Raw genomic sequence first — 10,817 nt, 5'->3', positions numbered from 1 at the left:
CAGGGTTCTGGGGCATGTGAGGGTAAAGACGGGAATCAGACACACTCCAAAGGCTCTCGCTTCACTCTCCACAACAGGGTTACATAAATCCTCTCACTCGTCCACACGGAAACAGGCAGGCAGGGAAAGGTCCGGGGTAGATCTGTACACAGGAACTGGGGTTAACGATGAACAGACGGAAACAACTTTACAGAGTTTGACTCACTAATGGTAGAGAGACTGACGCTGATAGCTCAACGATCCAGCGACGAGTGACACAGTGCTGCCGTCTTAAATAGGCCTTGCGATCACCCCGATCGGCAGCAGGTGCATCGGCCAGGGGCGGGAGCCCATAATGAGCACCACCCTGGCAGGTAAGAGAGAGAGAGAGAGAGAGAGAGAGAGAGCGTGCGCAAAAAACAAACAAATGAACAAAATCTCTCCTTAATTTTCTGTCAAACAACGCTGTAGCTGCCGTCATAGGCAACTCTCACATTTTTATAAGATATTTAAGGTTGAAACAATAAGTAGTTGAAATATTAATAAATAAGAAATAAATAGTAATTCATGTTCCATTGATTAGACTTATCTGTTTTAAATGTGTTTTTGTGCTAATTGTGCAAATAGATAGAACTTTTTCTAAAGTTCTGTCTGTTGTTGCTAAGAGGGCATTTTTTTTGGCTGCCACACTCAGCAAGCTAATTTAGAGAAGAGCCACGAGGTTTGCACGTCTACAGAAAGTTATAAAAGAGTGCCTTTTTGGACCTCCCCATGATGTAAAGATGAAAGTTTTATTCCCTTTGAGTGAGGCCAATGAGGTAAATGTTTTATTTTGTTCCTTATCATCGTATGTAAATACGCGAGTTTTGCGTGATACTCAAGTGCAATTACCGCAGTGTGAGGTGTAATGTGTACTTTATTGATCCTTTTGTTGGGATGTTTCGTTATATATAATGCTTAAGGACTTTATTAAGAATATTCGTTTAAGTTTTTATTTTTTTTTAGTTCTGACCGCATTGTATCGGCTGTGGTTGGACATCATTACATGTCAAGACATGTGGAAGAATCCTCCCGTCCGAAATAAATGTCAGTTAAAACGCAAAGAACAAGTTGAGCTTTATTAAGACTCGAGGGGAGTAACAGTCAGAACTCAGCCTGCTTCGTGCTGGAGGAGAGAGAATGAGAAAGAGGTCTGCCGCAGTGGAGCGGAGTCACAGCGGAGCCGAGTGGGAATGGAGCTGAGCCGACAGCGCGCTTGGTCACGTGATTAATCTCCCATCTCTCTCAAGCATCAAAGAAACCCAAACACACATAGATATCCCATAAGGCAACCAGAGTCCAGTGGTGCAGCTTGGTTAAGCTACAAAGAAGTAACACGTTTATACAAGTTAAATGTGGAGAGTAGATTTCGTTAGCTCATCTTAAAGGGACTAAAAGGGACTGAAGCAATGAAAGGGGAAGTGTGGTGGTTTTGGAGTAAAAGTTTAAGTTCATGTTATTAGTTGTTTATGCTAATTAACTGTAATTAAGGTACATTTAAGTTGATTATAAGGCTGCCCCGGACTCTGTGGGGCTGGGCGGTGCTGCTGCTGCGGGCCCCGGTCCGGATGGGCCTGGGCCCCCTTGCCCTGGTGGGTTCCAGAGTGTGGGGGTGCCTACTGGGGTCAGCGGGGGAGCTGGCCCCAGGGAGAGGCCGCTTGCCCCTCCCTTTCTTCCCTCCCCATCCTCAGCTGCCTCCCTATTCCCGCTCTACCACACCCACCCACACACGCAGGGCTTGGGGTGCAGGTATGTCACCAGGGTGCAGGGGAGGCACTCCCCCTCTGACCCCTTCTGGCCGTCTGTGCCTCAATTTTATTCTGCAACCTAGGCATCCACATTACTCACACTCTCACATAACACATACATATAGGGCCTTGGGGGTGGGCACATTTTACAGCATCCAGAGGATGGTCGGTGTATTCCAACCCACCTCTGGCGCTGGTGCTCTACCCTCAATTTTAAATGCATATAGACACTAAGGGTTTTCGGGAGGAGTCGTGCTGCTCTCTGAGAGGAAGCAAGTACCATGCTCTCCTGAGTTTTAAATGCACTTTAGAACAGCACACAGCAACACTACATATGAGCGGGCGTAGGGAGGTTTGAGGTCTTCACTCACCCCGGTTCTGTTAGCCGTCAGACTGGGGTCTGGGATGCGGGGCCTCCCTGCTACTACAGATAAGGAGGTGGTCCGCTTGCCTCCACCCCAGAGAGAAGGGTTACATCTCCTGGGTCTAGGTGCGGCTTGCCCCTCTGAGGGTGGGGGTACCTGGACCTGGGATATAGAGTATGTTTGGGGAGTGCGACTGTCTGTCTGTCTATTTGTGTCTGTCTACACGTTGGGTGAGTGCTGAGTATTTGGTTGTGCATATGGGGTGGGAATGCACGTCTGTGTCCGCGTGTGCCTGTTCGTCTGTGTCTATATGTCAGGTTGGGTCTTAGACTCAACCTCTCTGGGTACATCTCAGGCCCTCCAAAGTACGGAGGCCTATCTCCCCTCACCACACTCCCTGCCGGTGGCTGATGCCCTCAGACGTTGGTGTGTTGGTGGTCCTTGTCATCTGGGGCTGGGCGCTCATGTATGTACCGGCTCACTCCTGGTGGCCGATTGGCGGGGCCTGGCGTCTGTGGCCTGGCTGGGCTCCTTCCGGGGGTGGGATGCCCTCAGGCCTCTGGGCCTGAAGCTCGGTCCTCTCTGGCACAGCTGGCTGCCGGCAGAGCCCGCGGGCACGCCACTGCAACCCCCTCTGGCCTCTGCTCCGTAGCTGCTGGGTGACCTCTCGTTTGGGGCTCTACTCAGCTCTTCCCAGGAGGGTGGCACGATTCCCCCCCTTTTGGTGGTCCTCCTCGGGTCCTTGTACTCTGGGGCCTCTGGATATCTGGGGCCTGGATCTCCTCCATACCTGCTTCAGACCCTGGTGGATGGGGCTATGGCTCCCCACACTCCCTAGCAGATCGTTACATGGAGTGTTTTTGAACAACTACCTGCTTACAGGGCCAGAGTTAACCAACTCTCTGGTTGGGGTCATGTGCTGATTTTGGAAAGGTCCATTTGCAGTGATGTGCGACATTGAGCGCATGTTTCATCAATTCAGAGTCAGAGAGGAAGATCAAGATTACTTTTGCTTCTTGTTTTGGGACAATGGAGACTTCAACTCTACTCCATCTGTCTATTACATGCACGTACACCAATTTGGAGCTGCTTCTTCCCCTGCCTGTGTGAACTTTGGTCTCAAATATATTGGTGCACAAGGTCAAGGCAAGTTCAGTGAAGCTACCATAAGGTTCATTGAGCGATATTTTTATGTGGACGATGGTCTTATCAGTTTCCACTCAGAAGAAGAGGCAATTCATTTGGTAAAGTAAGCTAAGGAACTTTTCAGCACAGGAGGCTTGCGACTTCACAAGTTCGTTTCAAACAGTAAGCAAGTACTTAATTTTCTGCCGGAAGAAGATTGTGCAGAAACAGTAAGAAAAGACTTGTCACTGGGCGAGCAACAAATTGAAAGAGCCCTAGATGTCAAATGGTGCATCAACTCAGATCATTTCCAGTTTCAAGTAGTTGTGAACGAGCATCCACTTTCCAGAAGAGGAGTGTTGTCCATGTTAGCCTCTATTTACGATCCACGTGGCTTTGTGGCATCTTTTGTTCTACTTGGGAAGCAGATACTACAGCAAATGTGTTGTGAGAAAGCAGATTGGGACAAACCACTCTCAAGCAATCTGAAGTCACGGTGGGAGTCCTGGTTGTTGGATCTAAAAAATCTAGCTGATGTCAAAATTGACAGATGTTACGTGCCAAGAGATTTTCAAACAGTTCAAAAGTACGAGCTTCACTATTTCTCAAATGCAAGTGTTTCAGGGTATGGTGTCTGTACATACCTGAGAGCTGTCAGTGAAGCAGGACAAGTCCACTGCTCTCTTGTCTTTGCCAAGTCCAGAGTAGCACCCACGAAGGTTACTACGGTGCCAAGATTGGAGCTGTCTGCAGCAGTTGTAGCAGTGCGGATTAGTGACATGCTCAAAGCAGAGTTGGAGCTAGAAGATGCTCAAGAATTCTTATGGACAGATTCTGTCACGGTTCTGGGTCGGTTCGACCCAGTATTTTGAGTTTATTATGTTTTGATTTATTTTTGAATGATCATTTTGTTACTCTTGTGCTTTGTTGATTATTATTATTATTATCATTGGAATTCTATGTGTCTGTTTATTCATGTGTTAGGAATTGTCCTTCGGTTGTGTCTGTATAGTATAGTTCAAGTTCCATGTGTCATTTTCTGTCTGTCTCTCAGTGTCGTGTCTGTGTCCTTGTGTAGTGTTTTCTTGTTTCCTGTTTTATTGTGAAGGTCGGCATCTCATGTGAGTGTGTTCAGTTTTAGCTCCCTTGTCTCGTCTTGTTAATTACTCCCAGCTGTGTCCACCACCTGTGTGTAATCTCCCTGTGTTTCTCTGTGTGTATTTAAGTCGCGTCTTCTGTCATTGTAGTTGCTGGTCCGTCTGTGTATCCACCATGTCTCACTTGTGTGTTTTCCCTGCTGTCCGTTGTCATTCTCCGCTGCTCATCCTCCTTCATGTTCATGTCCTGGTTTGTGTTCACTAGTTTAGTTGTTCTCAGTTTAGATAGCCTTCTGTTCCTTTTGCCATTTGCCCATTTTTATTTTGTGTTTAATAAACCACCCTCACACCTTTACAAGTGCCTGCGTTTGGATCCTCCTTTATTTCTTCCACACGGCTCATCTCACTTGCCGTGACAGTACGGACCAGCCAGATATGGATCCAGTGGCATTCAGCCCACCCAAGGAGCTTCAGGAGTCCGTTATCGACTCTGCTTCAAGATTAATCAACCTGTGGGTAGAGCATGAGGGAGAAGCGTTTCTCTATACTGTGGAAGCCAGGCTACAACAGCTTATTTCCGGTTACCCTTGGTTATTGGACTCACTCCACCCGCTCGTACAGAATTTTGTTCTTCACGAGCTCCATCTTCACCCTCCCGCCGCTACCGCTCGCCTACTCGCTTCAATGGAGGACGTGCCATCCGACCCGCCGGACGAGGAATTACCCGGTCCATCGGAGCCGTCTCTGAAAAGGAAGCGACGGTCGCACCGCCGGCGCGGCACCCCACAGCCAGATGTCGGGACAACCCATATGGTAAAAAAATACATTTTTCCTGGCCAAAATATATTTCAAATATATGGTAAATATATTTTGTATTTGTGATGCTCCAAAAAAATTATTTTTGAAATTGAAAATATATTTCTTTCAAACCAAAATACATTTCAAAACATATTTTAGGGTGAAGAAAATACATTTCCAACCTTACAGTAGAATGTATATCAAAGTATCCTTTAATTAAAATGTATTTAGTGCAATAATGATGATAATAATAATAATACTAAAAGTAACATGTTTTATGCACATCTGCAAAAAACAGTTGGATTCAAACAAAAGAGAGTCAAAGGTCTATCATGAATTAGGTTATTTATTCATTTGCTTACAGTATTTCTGTCATGATCCTGGGTCGTTGATACTTATTTTCCACCCTAATTTACGAATAAATTCTTTACAAATCCTACCATGTGGATTCATGGATTTTTTTTTTCACATTCTGACTCTCACAGTTGAAGTGTACCTCTGGTGCAAATTACTGACCTCTGTCATCATTTTAAGTGGGGGAACTTGCACAATCGGTGGCTGACTAAATACTTTTTTGCCCCACTGTATAATAAAGGCCTCACTGTGTTGTGAACTTAGGAGTAGATTGTAGGAGACCTCTCCCCCACTGAGTGGAAATTCCCCAGAGGATCTTTTAGGGTGGGGGTCTCAACATTTATAACTGTGGTCTGGAAGGGAGAGGGGTTTTATGACCTCTAGGGAGTTACCTACACCCACAGTGTTTTAACTGTCACGCACACACATCCACACGCACACTCACTCATGTGCACACACATACACACAGGTATGCGCACACAGTCACACACGAGCACTCACATAGACACGAGGGAACGCACATGTGCATTCATGTGCTCGTGCACATAGACAGACAGAGTTTGCAGTACACCGTAGGGGTTTTTATGATGGGGTCACTTCTATAAAGCTGGCTGTAACTAACAAAGGGGTGAAGATTTTTGCAGAGGGACACCGGCCTCGTCTTCCCTTCTAGAAGTGCATGCTTAAATGAAGATGAGTAAATGAAGATGAGTAAAGATGAATAAAGATTTTGTGAAAATGACTACTGAGTCCAGTGCCATCTCTGGATGCTCGAGGAATAAAAGAACCGGGGTAAAACTGATTTCGTAACAGTGTATAAGTAGTTTTAAACCTCGCGATTTATGACATCAAATAGAGATTGAAAATAGAGATTTTCAATCTCTATTTTCAATAGAGATTGAAAATGTGATGTCATTCAGGGGTAAAACCGCAAAGGATTCTGGGAACTCGTGGCAAGAGGTACTAGTGCACACAGGCTTTCAATTGAAATCAGTTACACAGCGATAAAAAGAAACACAAAAAATGGCAAGAAGCTGTTGTATTATTAACTGCAATAGCTGGTCGCATGATAGTCACGGGAAGCCGACGGGTAAAGAGATCGGTTGTTATTGGATTATGTCGTTGAAGAGAAATTGTTCAAGCCATGTTTCCGAAGTAACAAAGAGCCGACGGATGGTCTGGATTGCAGCCATTCAAAGACCAAATATAACGTCCCAGAACACTCCAGCTCACAGGTTAGTCTGCTCCAAGCATTTCCACAAAGGTCAGTGTTCTGTTGTAGTTAATATGTCATTTTTCTTAACATAATTGGTGATATAGGTTACAAGCAAGTCTGGCGCTGAACAAAAATTGTCGTGCTATGCTCCTTTGTTTATTGTGCATAAATAGTGAATTGTCCTGACAAAATATTGCGTTTTGCTTCTGTTATTACCATGGTACATTGACTAAAACATATACTTGTATTCACAGGATAAAACAGTTTTTGTGTATCACTAATTGCCCAGTACGATTACAGCATACAATATTATTGTCACTGCTACATTTCTGTAATGCATACCAGAAATTATTTCCACTACTAATTAATTACCTTTGAGCTCAAAGGTCCTATTAATAAATGGTTAACGAATGTGTATTTATGAAGATGATTTGTGAGACTGGTAAACTTACCTTTGTTCGTACGATGGTCTTTCGTTCTGCACGGTGCATTTCAAGGGTCTGTACCCATCCGTCGGTAAACTGTACCTGGGCTTGTTGAAGTGACCTGAAGTTACTAAACTTCATGAGTGTATGCACTCACTCCAAGAACCGTATAATTATAAAAGAAAAAAGCAAGAAAAAAATATAAAGAAAAAGCAAGAAGGTGTTGGAACCGGAGAATGAATGTTTTGCGGTGCTGCAAATGCCTGCATTTACCGCGGTCAAGTGAGCCGTCACTTACGAAGTCACAGTCAAGCCAGCCGCACCTAAAATGTGGTTGCACAACTCTTACGCATATTACGGTATGGGTGAAGACCAGCTTAGAAACGCAGTCTTTTGTGTCCTGACACTATTTTACTTCACAATCCACTCCCAGTTTTGGTGTATCTCCACTTTTCCCCCTGTGATCCACAGCCCAAATTACTGTATGATTCAGAGAAAATTAACAATAAAATTTACCCAATATACTCTACTGTACTTTTAATATCCTCATCTTTGAGCTCAGATTACAGGAAAACTGTAAGAGGTGACACAGATATCTCACTGGATTCTGACTCTGGGTGACCCCCACTCTGCACCCTGTGATCCACAGCCAAAATTACTGTACTGTTTCTGAGAAAATTGATAGTAAACTTTGCACAATTTACTGTACTGTACTCTATTCATTCTCATTTTGACCTCAGATTACAGGAAAACTGTAAGAGGTGACGCAGATATTTCACTGGATTCTGAATCTAGGCCATCTCCACTCTTCACCCTGTCATCCACAGCCAAAATTACTATACGGTTTTTGAGAAAATTGATAGTAAACAGCACGGTGGCACGGTGGTTAGCACTGTTGCTGCACAGCAAGAAGGTCCTGAGTTCAATTCCACCATCAGGCCGGGGTCTTTCTGTGTGGAGTTTGCATGTTCTCCCCGTGTTTGCGTGGGTTCTCTCCGGGTACTCCGGCTTCCTCCCACCGTCCAAAGACATGCAACTTGTGGGGATAGGTTAATTGGATAATCCAAATTGCCACTAGGTGTGAATGTGCGAGTGAATGTGAGTGTGAATGGTTGTCTGTCCCTATGTGTTAGCCCTGCGACAGACTGGCGACCTGTCCAGGGTGTACCCTGCCTCTTGCCCAATGACAGCTGGGATAGGCTCCAGCGCCCCCCGCGACCCTGAAAAGGACAAGCGGAAGCGAATGGATGGATGATAGTAAACTTTCCACAATTTACTGTACTGTATTCTATATATTCTCATCTTTTACTTCAGATTACAGGAAAACTATAAGAGTTGACGCAGATATTTCACTGGATTCTGACTCTGGGTGACCCCCACTCATCACCCTGTCATCCACAGCCAATATTACTGTACGGTTTTCTGATAAAATTAAATCCTAATCCATTACTGGACAAAATGAGTTCATTGAAGTATTTGCTTAACTACAAAAAAATTTCTTTCCACACAAAATTGAAATTTTTCAAAATGTCATTCACACACCACCTCAAGTAGCAACTTTAGTTTTAGACATTATTTATTCAATGCTTAATCACAACAATAGTCCTATGGAGCGCCAGGACTGCCATAATGAATTAATTAAATACACCATTAAATAATTAATTAAATGTGGCAATAATTAATTAAAATTCGAATCAATTAATCAAATAAATAGTTATGACACATGTAATTAATTAATTATTGACACATTTAATTAATTATTTATGTATTTCACATTTTAATTAATTATTGACACATGTAATTAATTATTGACACATTTAATTAATTATTTAATGATATATTTATTTATTTCATTTTGGCAGTCCTGACTTGTCAAGATACAGCCTCTTTGCAAAAGTGCTTCGATGATTTCGGAGATGGCTGCCCAGTCTCACGGCAAAGCGTGGGATAGACCCGCTCGCCTCGCAAGCATCCCACCGACAAAGCGCAGGCCCCGGTACACAGCTGTAGTAACCAGTGTTGGTCAAGTTACTTGAAAAAAGTAATCAGTAACTAATTACTTCCCCAAAAAAGTAATCCCGTTACTTTACTGATTACTTATTTTCAAAAGTAATTAATTACTTAGTTACTTAGTTACTTTTTAAAAACACGATTCAGCTCAGCTGCAGACTCGCTGCTGTTTAAATGTTTGAAAAGGAAGATTAGATATAAACAAACGTCAAACATAGACTCAGTCTGCCTTCACATTTGATATGAGGCCAGCACGTATAGTGGCTGTGTCCTGTTTTAAGATCATACATGTAAAATTGTTGTCTGACCTCCATCGATCCAGCCGCTCAGAGTCCGTGGTTACCATGGTTACTGCATAAGCAGCTATAATGTTAACAGCTGGCACTGAGGTAACCTACCGGCAGCATGGGTGTTTATGTTTTTTATTGCAAAAGAACTGTCTGAATGGTTAACTGAAGTTAACTTGGATAAATTATAATTAAGGAGTATCACAGATAACGCCTACGTGAGCTGTGCGACTGTTCGCCACTACACTGAAATCAGCAGGCTATTACTGAAATACACGTGCTATATCATAAACTATGATATAAATAGGGAGGTCCTATTAACATGTTTAGTTTTAAAGGACACCTTCCTGCCTTTAGTCTCCTTCATGAGCAGTATTAGTTTTCTTCTAACATCCAGAAGTCTGCATGATGTGTTTCATAGTTTTTAACAAGCCTTTGACAGATAAACATAACATGACCGAAAAAGCAAAAAAAAAAAGAAAAAAAGAGAGAGAGATTGTTGACATAAGAAGAGAAAATGCTCTCAATCATGGAGACAGGCAAATGGTTCATTTATGTTTGATGTGTGTTTATTCCTCCCTAAATATCGTCGGTGAAGTTCGCCATGCACGTCAGATTTTCCTGCGCATTTTTATACCTCTGCCAACAGAGAGAGAAAAAAATCACATTTTAACAGACAGCTGGTGCTTAGAATACAGTTGAATAACTATTAAAAAAAAGGTGATATTTAGATGATAGTTTAGTCTAACACATGTGCCAGTGAACCATTAAACGTCTGTGAAACTATGCAGTTATGAAACGTAACTTTAACCTCAGCCAAACCGATTTGCTCAGTTGTAAATAAAACAGCGAAGTAAACGTGACCCGACAGACAGAACCTGAGTGAATGAAGTCCAGCGTTTAACCACTGAGAGCTAAAACTCAGCTGAGGTTTCAAAGCTGTGTGCCGGTGATTGGACATCAGCCGCTGATGAAGCTGGTTCGCCTATAGAGTGCTCTGTAAGGAAACAAGCTCCAGCAGCTCTGCGCTCGGGGAAAACACTATATTTACTTATCTTGTGCAGAAAAATGCGCTGACATTGCTTTATATCGAGCACCGCCTGCCCAGTTAAACTGTGACTATCACCAGGTAACTTAGGCGTGTTTCTTGAATTAGCAGCAGGTGTTAAACAGCTGACAGATGAGGAGGAGGATGCATGCAGGTAAACTGAGGGTCTGTTGAGCTGATCGCTGGTTTCGTGAGAAAAATGTCAGCTCGTTCTTTATGTTACAGAAGCACAGAGACACAAGACCAGGCGGAAAGAGACGATTGTTCGGTGAAAATGAGAATCTGCGAATGCAACATGTGGAAAACGGAGAGTGGAATATGTAAAC

This window comes from Diplotaxodon limnothrissa, linkage group LG3, assembly GCF_057381915.1.
Source record: "Diplotaxodon limnothrissa isolate DT_005_m linkage group LG3, D_limnothrissa_male_GT1.1, whole genome shotgun sequence".
Classification (NCBI taxonomy): Eukaryota; Metazoa; Chordata; class Actinopteri; order Cichliformes; family Cichlidae; genus Diplotaxodon; species Diplotaxodon limnothrissa.
Note: the sequence above shows the minus strand (reverse complement) of the source record.